General features: G+C 40.8%; 1 long non-coding RNA gene across 1 annotated transcript in view; it reads left to right on the plus strand.

The window, feature by feature from the left end:
* Positions 1 to 11,001, plus strand: part of LOC117810931 — a 40,723-nt gene extending 29,722 nt beyond the window's left edge. The window contains exon 4 of the long non-coding RNA XR_004630878.1: positions 10,896 to 11,001. This is a non-coding gene — a long non-coding RNA (uncharacterized LOC117810931). The remainder of the gene's footprint in view (positions 1 to 10,895) is intronic.
* The last annotated feature ends 3,833 nt before the right edge of the window (positions 11,002 to 14,834 follow it).

Here is a 14,834-nt window from a genome sequence, read left to right on the forward strand (position 1 = left end):
TGATATAACTTCATGAAAAAATATTACTAACACCTTATAAAAACAATTTTCCTGCATTTGTGCTATCTCACAACTCAAAAGTTTTTTTTAAAGTAATTTTTCATCATGTTGCTGAACAGTTTGCAGTTTAAAACATTTCCACTAAGCAAAAAAATGTGTCATGTTAAAAGACATGCTCCAGGATTTCTTTTTTGTTTTATTTCTGAAAAGTGGAAAAAAAAAAAAGTAATAATTTTGCATTCCCCATGGAGCTCTACACCCACTCATTAAGTGCTCCCTGTAGCTGGAAGCATCAAACTCAGGTTTGTTGCAGATAGTTTTACAAAACTGAGAAATAATGACTGAAATTGACAGTAATATAAAATGCCACTTTTTGTACCTCACCATTACAAGAAAAGTAAAAGATTCTGCCTTAAGTTTTCGTCTTTGTTTCTTCTTTATGTATCTTTCCTTTTATTTCAGCATGAAAATGTATTATATTATAATCTCTACAAGTATAAAACATTGTTGCTATGTGGAAAAACTGCAGCTGTTAAAGCAACTTTTAGAGTCAGGTGACAAAACTCCCTAGCAGCTGTAGTTTGACCATAGACTGTATAAAATATGGATGTAGTATCTGTGACGTCACCCATCTGTTCCTGAGCGTTATTTTGAAGCCAATCGACGGCGGCAGCCATATTGGAAATGCATAACTCAACCAGTCAGAATGTGACGTAAAGAGGCAGAGTTTGAGCCTCCTAGCCAACAGCTATGTGTTCACATCCTGGAGTCAAGTCAGTCATGTCCTTATTTGGGCAAAAACTCTTAATCTTAATATCTTCTGAACCATCACGTTAGAATTTTTTTTCCCCCTGTACAATGTGTGCCGATAGAGAATTTAGCTACGTAGAGCCAAGCTGCTTTTTAAACCAGGCTGTAAACATGTTTATTAATCCTGCAAAGATCGTCTTTTTGAATTGGTGTTTATGTGGTTTCCGGTGTTTCTGCAGCCAGCCTCAAGCGGTTCTCGATGAACTGCAGTTTATAACACTTCCACATGGGCTTCATACTTTGAGACCGGAGGTTGCCACTGTAGTGTGACCATAGACTTTAAAAACCTAGCACAAAGATGGCCGTGACCATTATAAATGCAGATTCCAACTAAGTTTCAGTAAAAAACTGGCAAAGAGGTGAAGTTGAGGCCATGGACACCTGGTAAACAGCAACAAAGCATTCAATCATTAGATTCAAACATGCCCTTAATTTAATCTATTTAAGCATTACTCTAAGCCATCAATATGATAAAAACAAACAAGCTATATAAAATCGCCCCAGTACTGTTTTTAATAATAAAGAAATGAGACATACAGACCTGAATCAGTTTTTGTAGCAGCCTTTAAATATGTGCAATACTGATGTTATAAGGAACATTTTAATATGGACTCTTTGGGATTTCTCAGCTTTTGGTGCCAGTTTCAAGTGGTCCCTCAAGGAACTGCAGTTCCCTTTTTTTTTTTTTGCTCTGCTGAGTAAGATTCTTGTCGGTTAGGAGTTAAAAAGTTAGGGAAACATTAAAGAAGGGCCCAAGTCTTCAGGAGAAATGAATACAAGGAAACCACACCACCATTGGTTTTCTTTCTCACGTGAACAATGATCTGTCCTTATTCGTAATTCTTAGTCTCTATTTTAGTGTCTATTTTATTCTATTTTATCATATTTTCATTTGTATTTCTATTAGTACTATTTTTATTATTATCATTATTATTATTTTCCCCTAATATGTCTTGCCATTGTTTTACTTCTGCTTCTTCTTGTTTTTCAATCGCTGTAAAGCACTTTGGGTTGCATTTCATTTGTATGAAAGGTGCTACATAAATAAAGCTTGATTGATTGATTGATTGATTGATTGATTGATTGATTGATTGATTGATTGATTGATTGATTGATTGATTGATTGATTGATTGATTAAGTAAGACTCTGTCAGGATATCTTCCAGCACTTCCAGTCACTGAAGATTAATTTTGTCCTCTGGTATGAAGGATTTGTTGCAATTACAATGAAATATATAGTTATGTGGACGCTGATTAAATATCCAAAATGTCTTTGTAACATTAACTTCCTGTTTAACAATAGAAGTTTAGGAAGAAAAAGAATTCACAGAGAAAAATGGAACTGAAACGGTCTTCTGCATTACCTCCTATATCTCACATGCAGCCCTCTATATACATTTGCATTTCATCAGAGATGCTGGAGGCCACCTGCAGTGCAGCGTGGGACTCTGTGTCTTATTCAAGGGCATCACTGGTGAGAACTTTAGAAGTAATAGCAGCATCCTGCAGCTGCCAGCTCACAGCCAGAAAACACCCCTGTCTGCGGCGGGGATCAACCCCATAACCTTTAGGTTATTAGTCAGCCTCTACATCCAGGCCAACCTGGGGAGAGGTGCTGGGTGTGTGGGTGAGTAGGTGGGTGTGGGATGGTAGCCAAATTTGTGTGTGTGAGTGTGTGTGTGTGGTTGAGTGTGTGGGGGTGCTGCTTCCCCAGTGTAAGGAGCACACTGCATCTTCCCCGACCACTCTCTGACAGGACTACATACATCACCACCCCCAACACCTCTGTTTCTCTCCCCTCTCCCTCTTCATCATCCCAATTCCCTCTCTCCCTCCCTCCATCCATCCACCTCTCCTCCCTCTCACCTGCTCCCATCTCTCACCAGTGCTGCCGTCTCTTTCACCTGCACGCAGCCCTCCCCTTGCACCTCTCGCCAGGCCTCCCTGAGTATCATTTACATCGATGATGCCTCATCATTACCCCTGCCCTACTTTATCTATCACCCAGCAGCTCCGCCATAGGGCCCATTCCTGCGCTGTAGGCCTCATTCCTATAGTCTATCACAGTAGATCTCAAGCACTGAGGCAAGGCGTAAAAACAACTGACTGTTGTTTTCACAGAGTCAGTGTGAAGTTTGCTTCAGAGTTCATGCTGATCTCTAGTGATGTGAAAGGCAAGTTTGAGGCAGAAATCACTGGCAACACCATTTTTAAAGAGAGTATTTCTTTGTTCTCCAAAAAACTGCTGTTTATTAATTGACACCTTAACCAAACATAAGAAAGAGAACAATTACACAAACTTTAAAAACATTTATTTCTATTCTTGCTCCTCTACAAACTGTAGTTATCTCTTGAAAAAAGAAAAAAAAGCGGGCGCAATATGCCTCCAACTTATCCGGCTCACAATTTGGAATTAATATTCAAAACCAAACTTTATCATTAAAAGGGTTTGTCATGATTAAGCGATAGAACATGTGGCAGGGAAAGCCAACCCGGATCTTAGGCTAGAACCTCATCTCCTCCAATGCACAATTTCCTTATATATCAATAGCTTTTTAAAAGGTCTGAGAGAGCAGAGTGGAGCTGGGGTCTTTCACATTGGCAGCATTTCCTCACTGATGTGTAAATCCTCTGGAGTAATTTATAGTGAATGAATAAAATACTCCAGAGGATTAGAGAGAGTAATGCTGCCCTGCCAATGTATACTTGGACCTAATCTGTACAGTGTATATTCCACACAGTGACAGGTTTATTGTGATGCAGTACATTTAACGGGGTTAATTAGGACTTAATGTTGGCAACATACGGACACGGTGTATAAATTCTGCAACATCTTTAGTCTAGTATTGTGTGTGTTTATACACTGTTATGTGAAATGTGTTGGTATATGTTGGCATCCTGTGATAACAAGTGTGGTGGTGTTCATTCAGAAATACTGGGCAGTTAGTATGTGTATATATATATATATATATATATATATATATATATATATATATATATATATAATTTTTTGTGGATACAATAGATCTTGATTAACCTAGAAAGATTAATACAAGATTAAATTCATAAAATTGGAAAGTATTTCACCCCTGGAAGTCAGACATCAGGAGAAATTTTACTGTCTCGTCTTACAAACTAAGTCTTTAATCAGGTCAATTTCACATCTAGGTATATTTCAGCATACATCATGGGAAAAACTGTGTAATAAGGCTTCATGTCCTAGTTTTGTCTGTGAGAGGCTTTAAGGAATATTGCACCATCAGTCAGGGAAGAATTATCATACCTGGAGCTCCTTAAATAACTGCAAGCACTCCCTGACATATATTGACATACAAATTTCTTCTGCTGAGATTAGTAACATTACCTTGACCTTGGTTTATTGATTTCCGCATTTTCTGCTCTTATTAAAAGAGGAATGGGATGTCCAGTTGGTTTCACTCGAAGGCAAAGTGTACTCAGGGAAAGTTGTGGTGGCTCGGTGGTTTGACTTATAATGGCTTCTGACCTCTGCAAGATGTCATTTATTTTATTTTCCCTGAAGTTAAACTATCTGTTATTAAAGCAAAGACCTGGTTGTATGGGAAATTGCATGGAATAAGCATCCTTGTGGTGAAAGCTGCTGGACATGTTGGACTCACAGGATCAGAGATTTAATTTCAGCTAATGAAATATGAACCAGGTCGAAGCTTGCACATTTCTTGCACATTACATTCCTGGATTTATTGTGAAAGAAAAAGAAAGGAAGACAATTTTGCTAAAATATTTTTACACTTGACATGAACAAAAGACTATAATGTCATTAAATGACGGAAAAAAAAGAATGAAAATGCATGACGTCAGATTCCTCATGCCTCGTCTCTTCTCTGTGATTCTCTCCCGCCTCTTACCTTTGCCCTCGTATCTCTTTAAGCCACCAGAGATATCAGATCAGCGTGTGTGTGGATGGAGCGTGCAGGGCTCTCAGGGTTAAGTCCCTCACTGTTGCTTCGCGGCGCTGAACCAAAGGAATCACGCATGCAAGTGCAGTAGAGGAGGACTTAATAATATAAAAGAAAATTGATTTTCTGGAACGAGATTTCTCCTTTGATAAGGTATTAGCTGGGAGGGGAAAATGTTGTGAATCTTCATTAAGAGCCTCTGATATGCACTGGGATAATCGCAGGGAGAGAAGTAGGAATGAAAAATGAACACAAAGGGAAAAAAGAGGAGAGTCATACATTAGGGAGAGATAGAGAAAGAAAGATACTAAAAGTGCAGGAAAGAGCAGAGAGAAAGGGAGAGAGCACGCACCCACACGTATGCACACACTCGAATCAGAGACTTAAGCAGGAGAAGGCCTCCCTTAATAAGAGTGAAAATTGATTTCTTTCCACTTCCATACGACGAGATCTAAAGATGATGAAGGTGAGGATTGGGCTGCAGTTCATTATGGAAAATTAGACTACATTCAAGCTAGCCATATATCCCTAATATATCTCCCCTGGCTTTATCCAACACTTCTTCACACACGCTGAACAAACATAGAGGTGAAGTTAAGAGGCAGAAGAGGAGCTATATGATGCAGAGTAAATCTGAGATAATGAGACAGGAAGACAGAGTCGGTGGAACTCAGGTGAAGGAAGACAGACAGACAATAAAAGTAAGAGTAAAGAGGGGGGATGAAGGCAGGAAAAAGAGAACAGTTTGCCAACAGGCTCTCTCCCGCAGCAGTGAGTATTAGTTGGAGCTGAGGCGGGGATGAGAACAGAGTTAGAGGGGATAACAGGCAGATGGACTGACTGCCGAGAGGAGAATTGAATAGAGCCTAACCTCGGCTAATACCGCCGACAGAAATTTATGACAGGCCAGCAGAAAACTATAGATCAACTGCAGGAAAGGATCCTTTTGTTGAGTCAGAAAAATTGCACCCGCAAGACTAAACACAGAGCAGGACTGACAGAACGGAAAGTAGGAGATTTGAGGTGGAATTGGAGTCTGATTTATACTTCTAAAGTAACACTGATTACCTGCAACAAGTGGACAGAAATTTGTACTTTTCTTTCACTTCAACAAATAAATGTCTATGAAGTCTTTCCACCCGATCCTGTGTGTGTACATGCCTGTCATCATGATGAAACCTCTGAATGCAGTGTACAGAGTGTGTGTGTGTGTGCGCGCATCTTGTGTGTGTTCCTCTCTGTTTCAGCCTGCAGGCTGTCTGTTAATGTGTGAAAGCAGAAGGTGGAAAAGATCAAACCCAACTGACCTGAGAATAGTACTGACACCTTCTCACTCTCTACCACACACGTCTGTCTCTGTGCGCGTGTGTGTGTGTGCTCACCAGTGTGTGAGACAGATTAAAATACAGAGAACAACCAGACAGCAAAAAAGAAAACAAAGAAAAAAATAGAGAAATAGAAACTTTAGGCAGGGGATAGAGAGGCAGAATAACAGAGAGCATGGCAGAGACAGACAGACAGAGAAATAGTGTGTATGCGTGAGAAAAAGACAGGAGTGGAGGCTTAGAGAGTGGATGGGGGAAGGTGAGAGGTAGAGAACATTTATTATGCCGATGCTTCATCTACAGATACAAATCACAGCCTGTTATCACACTCAAGCAAACCCTGCTAGGACCCTGCACTTGGATCCATCTCCACCATGACAATCACACACACACTCACACACACACACACCTGCACCTAGACACACACAGATGTGCAAGGTGTGTGCTCTTTGTGATAGGATTATAAATAGAGCCGTGGACAGACTCTGTGAAAGGTGAGAACATCCAGCGGGCATTATCAGGGACATACCAGCAGGTTTCTCTGAGTGTTTTTGTGTATCACAGTTTGTTTCTCTCCTTTTTCACCTGTGTGTGTGTGCACGTGCGTGCGTGCGTGCGTGCGTGCGTGCGTGCGTGCGTGCGTGCTTGCGTGCATGTGTGTGTGTGTGTATGTGCGTGCGTGCATGTGTGTATGTGTATGTGTGTGTGTTTTAAGTCCATATTTTGTTTAGCTTAGTAAATAAGACAGAGAGCAGGGAAAAAACTTGCCTGGGTGGATTGTTGATTCTGCAGTTATTAAACACAATCAGAGCTGTCACTTCTAGATGCAAGTCAGGTGTTTAATTTGTGTTTCAGGGCCGACTGTATGCACATTTTTGCTGAATGTGATGTTTAACCCTCCTAACATTGAGCCTGATTGGTCATTTTTCTGTTTATGCAGTTCTTCCACATTTCAGCACCATGGACAGCGAAGAACCTCTCACTATAAAGACTCCCACACAGGACCAAAGTTAGCTATATTTTTTGTTAAAATTGACCCTGTCTGCTATGGTTGATTGACCCTAGCTTCTATGCCGGTTCCCCATCCAATCTTTTAACATTGACCAAGCTGACAAGCATCCCCCCTGTTAGAACACTCACAAGTACCTCATACAACCCCACTTCAATAACAACAAACTATCCCTTTAAGGGAAATTATTTCCAAACCACACCAGCCAAATAAAAAGATAAACTTCAACAGATGACCAGAATTGTATCTCTCAAATATCTCTTAAATTATTTCTCCCTGATTTATATCTTGAAGTGTTAACTAAAGGGTAAGTACCTAGGTACTGACTTTGGCATATGATATCATGATGCACAAACATTTGTAGTATTTCAAACATATAAATAAACTTTACCTTTACAATTAGAAATCTGTGTGGATCAGGATGTCCTGCACACAGGGCTGGTTGTCTTGTCCCCTACTTCTACTTTCTCCATAATGTTAAACATCTTGAACCCTCAGCTGTGTTTAGTGAATGAGTAAAAAGTTGCAATGAAAATAAAACAAAAGCACTCAGAAATCAGAGCTCACCACGTTTTTTGCAAAATGACTTTTGTATACATATCAGAGAAAGACATTCAACTTATATCTGCTCCACTCACACACAGTAGAGCTGTGTGCTTTCAAATGAATTATACATTGACAGTTTGAGATGACTGCGTCTGAACCTCCCACATGCTGGCTCCCCATTGTTAATGCCTCTTTTGTACATCATATTCTGAGTCCTGTGTTTAAATACTGTGACTTTGAAAATACATTTAAAAGCTAAGGGATGGGCTCAAGGTGATTCATCTAATCACTTACTATGTTCACAGACGGGCGTCCCACTCCCTCTTACACGCATACAGGCATATAATAACACACAAGTATTAACAGAGGGGTTTGTGCCTGCCCAGTAGCATAATAGAAGACCCTTATCTGTCTATTTATGTATTTATTATAAAACATAGACCCTCAGTTTTGAAAACCAAAACAGCTTGACCTCTCCTCTCTGCCTTCTGTGTGTCTAATAAGGTGGGTATGTGATGCCTTACTTTGGGGAGAGGGGATAAGAAGAGAGGAGGAAGGCAGAATTTTACTCCCTCTGAATTCAGAGACCCACTAACTCCCCCCCCATGTGCACACCACTATTTTACTCCCCGCTGCCTCCCCCGCTCTTTTCTTCAACTCCCTTGCTGCAGTCTTTAACAGGCCACACATTCCCTCTTTGACCCCAGGCAAGTGTGAGGTTAAACACCTAAACTGAACTCCCGGAGATGAGGGTGGGGGCGAGCTAGACATAGTGAGATCTGTAGAATTGAAAAAGGGCGAATAAAGAAAAAGAAATAAGTAAAAAACATTAATAAGACAATGATTATGAGATGGGAGTAAAAAGTAATACGTTTAAACACACAAAAAATATTTTCTCAAAGGGGATTTGGTAAAGAATGTGTGTATTTTGATCTGAGTTTTTTTTTTGGTGATCTTAATTCCAAAAGGTGCTCTGACATCATTCCCAATGTCTTTTAGGACTTTAAGAGTGTAGATAACAGTTTCTGTTGATATTCCACTGGAGTAGAAGAGGTCAGCAGTACATTAGCTGAAATATATCTACTGTCAGACAGAGAGAGAAAGAGGGAGAGAGAGAAAGAAAGAGAAAGAGACCCTGGCTGGCAGCAGTGCTGTCTTTTCACCCCTAATTCTTTCCACCTTGTTAGGCACTCTGCCGTGGGCCGGGCAAATATAAACACCCTGGTAGGGGAGACAAGGAGAGAGGGAAAAAGAGAGAGGCGGTCACAGGAGGAGTGTATGGTTGAGGAGGGAAATAATGCATAAAATAAAGGGAAATGGGCAATCAATGTTATATATATGATGCAAGACTTAAGTTAAAAAGCAGCATGAGGAGGGGAATAGACTTGTGAAGGCTTTATAGATGAGATGCATGTAGTCAAAAGGGTATTTATATGGAGTAGTATATAAAGCTCAAACAATATATTTTGGCATGGTTTGCCATTGCCTTGCTTGTTTCAGAATGTGTATTACAAGCCTTCAAATAAAGCTGATCTTTTCATCTATTTTGGTGAAATATAACTTGTGATTGGATCCTGCTTTCACTTGTCTGTAAGCTTGTTTGATGTCTGACAGAGATATAACAACATTCTCAATTTTTCAATTCAGCTTTTCAAGATTTTTCTCAGTTTGTTAGTTACCCGGTTTGTGGTCAAGCCTAAGAAAAAAGACTGTTTCATTCAGCTGTTATTTGTGATGCTTTTATTTTGCCTTTTTACTGTCATATCCCTTAGGTTACCTTACATCCTATTTTGATGACAAACGCTTTTATTTTGAAAAGATGCAAAGCATTCTTGTTTAAGATCATAAATTTACAGGGGTAAATGCAAAGAACTGAAATAATGATCATTGGTAATGACTGTTAAATGTAAAACCAACAGAGCAGGTGTCAAGAAACTACTTGCAAGACATAAAGGAAGAGAAGAAAGAGAGTATGTCCACCAGATTATGACTATGGGATGTTAATCTAAAATTGGTGGGCTGCCCAGGTATTGTTTCTGTGTTAGAAAGTCTGACAGTGGAGCTTCAGCTGCAAAATCCTCATCTGCTGCGGCTATGTCTGTACAACTCTATTCAGCCACAGACTTAAGAGACGTAATGTTGTCAAAGACAAGTAAAGTCAAAAGCAGATAGCGCCATCTGCTGTTTAAAAAGGGTATCAATGTTCTGTTTTCATCTCACTGATTTAAATCATCCCCATCTGTCATGTTAAGTATCGATACATCCATCCATCCATCCATTTTCATTCGCTTTTTCAAGATGGAATCGCAAGGGCAGCAGTCTAAGCAAGTCGACCCAGACATCCCTCTGCCCAGAAACTTTTTCTAGCTCTTCCTGGGGGAGGCGTTCCCTGGTCAGATGGGATATATATCGGTAATCCCTCCAGCGAGCTCTCGGTTTACCCCAAGGCCTCCTCCCAGGTGGACATGCCCATATCTCCTCCAAAGGGAGTCATCCATATCAAATACCCGAACCACCACAGCTGACTTCTCTCGTTGTGAAAGAGCAAAAGCTCGACTCTGTGCTCCTGCCGGATGTCCAAACTCCTGGCCCTATCTCTAAGGCTAAGCCAGCCACCCTTCAGAGGAAACTCTGAGGCATCCAGAAAGAAAACAGAGAGAAAAAATTGCCACTAGTTTTTTTTTTTGGGAAAGGAACTTCCAAGTGTAAGAAAACACTAAAAAACGTATAACACACATTCATATTAAGATGCAAGCTGCCATTTGAATGTGTGTATATCTCTGGTCAAGTATCTGCAGTGAAATTTAAAACTGCGTTTGCTGGATCCACGTTTTTGCTGGAAGTTAGCTTTACTGACCAAGTCAAACTTTATGTTTTTGAACACAGATTTGTGTGATATATGGACTGAATGAGATTGGATGCATTGTATGCATAAACAAATATCATCTGTGGCAAGCCAGCGAAAAACATGGCTTCTAAGCATTTTCCAGACAGTTACCACACTCAGTCACCATGTTTTTTATGCCATCATAATATACTGAATCTGCTGTGATGTACATGCTGAGCACTTTGTTAATTAGCCTCGATTTCTCCATGTAATCATCAACCAAAGAGGTTTCATCAGAGAACCAAAAAACACAGAGAAGTAGAATTATACATGAACTCTGAGCTCGTAAAATATTTCCCTTTGTAACTGACTCTCTCTCTCTCATTTTCGTTCTGTGCAATCCGTTGTTGCCCCCTGGTTGTGTGCTGGTTGTCGTGCAGACTTCGGCAGTATTGCTGTGGCGACAGAGACAGGAGCAGATGTGACTCTGGTTGCCGGGCGTTTGGCAGGAGCACTCATCGTCACAGTGACGGAAATGCAGCTGGACGGCACATCATCTGTAGCTCTGTGAGGAGAGGGGTGTGTACATGTTTCTGTGTGTGTGTATGTGTGTGTGTTAGAGAGTGTATGGTTGAGAGGGGGGGATTGGCATTGGGTGAACTCCCCTCACCCACCAGCACACACACACACACACACACACACACACACACACACACACACACAGAGAGAGTGACCCCACACACCCTGGGGGGACTGCAAGTGCACAGCCAGTAACCAGACGAGACGGGGGGTGATGCATGTGTATGTGTGTGTGTGTGCGTGTGTGTGGGTGTGTGTGTGTGGGTGTGTGTGTGTGTGTGTGTTTGCTAACCAGGCAGCAAAAAGTGCCGTCAAACATACAAGATGTTATTTTCCTCTCTCTCTCCCTCTCTCCGTCATTTCTTGGGGTATTTTCTTCTTTTATGGTCTTTCTGTCTGGTAAGTTGGAGACAAATGGCTGTTTGGGGGCTAAATGTTTGAACTTGAACAAGGAGACCCAAATTGACACTCTTAAGGAAAACTGAGTCCTGAGGATATCACAGAGAGAGAGAGGGAGAGCAGAGAGATTACAGATGGAGGCATTACTCAAGACATCTGTAATGTGTACACACCACCAAAGAAAACAAACACAAGAACTGGCCAGCGGACACACACTCCTGCTGTGCTCTGCCCTCCATGCCTGCTCTTCATTTTGCCCTGCAAACCTCTCTTCCCCAACTCTGGCTGCATTCTTATTGTCATGCATCCAAGTGTTTACCACAAACTTTTATGGATTCCAATGAAGAAACAGGGCTGAAATTATAAAATGAGGTTTTCATTATTAGATTGGTATTTAATGCAATTGTTGTCTGCATCAGAAAGGGATTAAATTAAATCTTTGGCAGACTAAGTTTAAAATGTGGAATCCAAAGTTGGGTGCACGTTTGCAAAAGCAAGCCAATATCTACATAAATATGAGTGTGTGTGTGTGTGTGTGTGTGTGTGTGTGTGTGTGTGTGTGTGTGTGTGTGTGTGTGTGTGTGTGTGTGTGTGTGTGTGAATGTGTGTGTGTGTGTGTGCACGTGTACACCATCATGTTTGAATGTTTCCTAATGACGTACTTTGAGCTTCTGTCTGTGTGCAAGTAAGAGTGACCAAATGGCTATATATTTTTTTTTGTGTGTGCAAACGTGTGTTACCTTTTTGTAATTACTTTGTGTGTGTGTGTGTGTGTGTGTGTGTGTGTGTGTGTGTGTGTGTGTGTGTGTGTGTGTGTGTGTGTGTGTGTGTGTGTGTGTGTGTGTGTGTGTGTGTGTGTGTGTGCCCGGGTGTGCCTGTCAGGGGTGTGTACAGCAGTGGTTTGGCAGTGGTCTGACATTTCCTGCTCTGACATCTTGTCTCAGTTCATCTCCCCTGCCAGTGGATGGACGGAAGCCCTGGAGGGACACACTAGCACCAGCAACGCAAACTTGTCTTTTCGTCAGCACCAGTGAAAAGCTCTCCAGTACATTAGTCACAGACACACACACACACACACACGCATTTTTTTTTTTCTCCATACTCCTCTTTTTTGATGTGAAATGACACAGTGACTGTGAAGTGCAGACTGTCCACTGTAATTTGCTGGGATTTAATGATAAATTTGATGAACAGCTGAAGAACCAAAGCTATTCTTTCCCCCCTTCAGTATGCTCACTTCACATTTAAATAATTAAATATTAATTTTTCATCCCCTCTCAACCCCCTCCACACCCAAATTTATGTCATGAAGATTAAAATATTTTTAATGACACCCACTATAATGTCAGCTAACCAAGCCTCAGACTTAACCGTAGGTTTAATGAAGACTCTTACATTACTTTAAAGTAAAGGTTCTGAACTTCATTAAAATAAATGGGATGAACTTTGACTAGAGGATTTTGGACAGAAATGTTATAGATAGCATAGCATTAGACTGTGAAGTTTACTTTGTTTTAATCGATTTTGTATTATCTTTTGTTAGGAAGCTGTGGATTGAACATGTAATTGAGATAAAGAGGTAACATCTCAACCATGAATCTATGTATTAACTTTCTATTTCTTTCTTTGCTTAGAAAAGAGAAATGAGCAGTTTAAACTTTATGGAAGTAAGTAAGTAAGTAAGTTAATTTTATTTAGTATAGCACCTTTCACAGAATAAAATCACAAAGTGCTTCACAGGAAAATATCCAACACATTAAAAGAAACAGACCAAAGCATAAATAAAACATTAGTCTGAACACAGTGAGTCGAAGGCCCGTTTAAATAAATGTGTCCTCACAAGTTTTTTAAAGGTGACAACAGAGACAGCTGAATGAACATTTACAGGAAGAGCGTTACACAATGTTGGTGCCACAACTTCAAAAGCACGGTCACCTTTTGTTCTTAGACGAGCTCGAGGGACCACCAGCAAGCCCTGGTCAGAAGACCTGAGTGACCTACTGGTAAGGTAGGGGTGGAGCAGGTCGGCAATGTATTCAGGAGCCTGACCATGCAGAGCTCTGTACACAAAAACGAGAACTTTAAAATGAATCCTAAATTTAACTGGAAGCCAATGTAGGGAAGATAAAATCGGAGTGATGTGGGTTGTCCAGCTGGACTTGGTCAACAGCCTTGCAGCAGCGTTCTGGACTAATTGAAGACGATGGAGGGACGACTTACTGAGGCAGGTGAAAAGTGAATTACAATAGTCCAGTCGTGATGAAACAAAAGCATGAATGAACATTTCCAGTTCAGGATGTGACACAACAGACCAAAGTTTGGCAATGTTTCGTAAATGGAAGAAGCATGACCGGGACAACTGTTCTATGTGGTGATCAAAATACATGGACTGATCGAATATAACTCCAAGATTTGAGTTTAGACTGGACAGCAGAAGAGAGGGAACCAATACACTGAGCAACCTTGGAAGCTATAGTATCAGAACCAACAATAAGGACCTCCGTCTTGTCAGCGTTTAGCTGCAGGAAGTTGTCAGACATCCAGTCCTTAATGGCAGTCAGACAATCAAGCAAAACTATCAGCTTGTCTGTGTCATCAGGCCTAAAAGACACATACAGCTGGATGTCATCAGCGTAACAGTGATAAGAAATACCTTTGAATTTACTGATAATGTGACTCAAGGGCAGCAAATACATGGCAAATAATATATGGCCCAATACAGAACCCTGAGAGACATCACAGGAGAGAGCAGCAGTTTCAGACATGTATGGACAAAGTGACACAGAAAAACTCCTGTCAGAGAGATAGGAAGAGAACCAATCCAGGGCGCTCCCAGAGACACCTACCCACTGCCTCAGCCTCTCAGTCTGTTGCAGTATGTGTTGCAGTCTACAAGTGAAGTGGAAATAACACGAGAACACTTTACAGCTACATTAAGGACTTTAATGTTTTCAGGAATGAGATAAATAGGTCACATCATGTAGGGATCGTGACAGTCCCAAATTTACAAACATGTCAGTACACTGTACGTCAAACAGCTGCTCTGACAATGCAGTCCAGACCACTGATGGTATAAAAGGTGGACAACATGACAGCTCCCTAAAAGTGAAGCCAAAATCAAGCAGCACCCCTGGTGCTGAAAAATATAGCCAATGCAGAAGTGAAAGAAACAGCAGTTATTTGAATATACACTTGAAGTTGACAGCAAGAACCAAAGAAACTCTGAACATGTGCAATACCTGGTCCCATACCACAATTCTCTATTTAAAACAACTTTATAATTTTAGAACTAAGTAGTTTTGATTAAATTAAAGGCTGATTTATACTTCTGCAGCAATTCTCCGCTGAAATGCTTGGGGGCAGTGCGGTCTCTCTGATGGCTTGTCTCCTGCTTCCGGCCC

The sequence above is a fragment of the Notolabrus celidotus genome, chromosome 3 (assembly GCF_009762535.1).
Source record: "Notolabrus celidotus isolate fNotCel1 chromosome 3, fNotCel1.pri, whole genome shotgun sequence".
Classification (NCBI taxonomy): domain Eukaryota; kingdom Metazoa; phylum Chordata; class Actinopteri; order Labriformes; family Labridae; genus Notolabrus; species Notolabrus celidotus.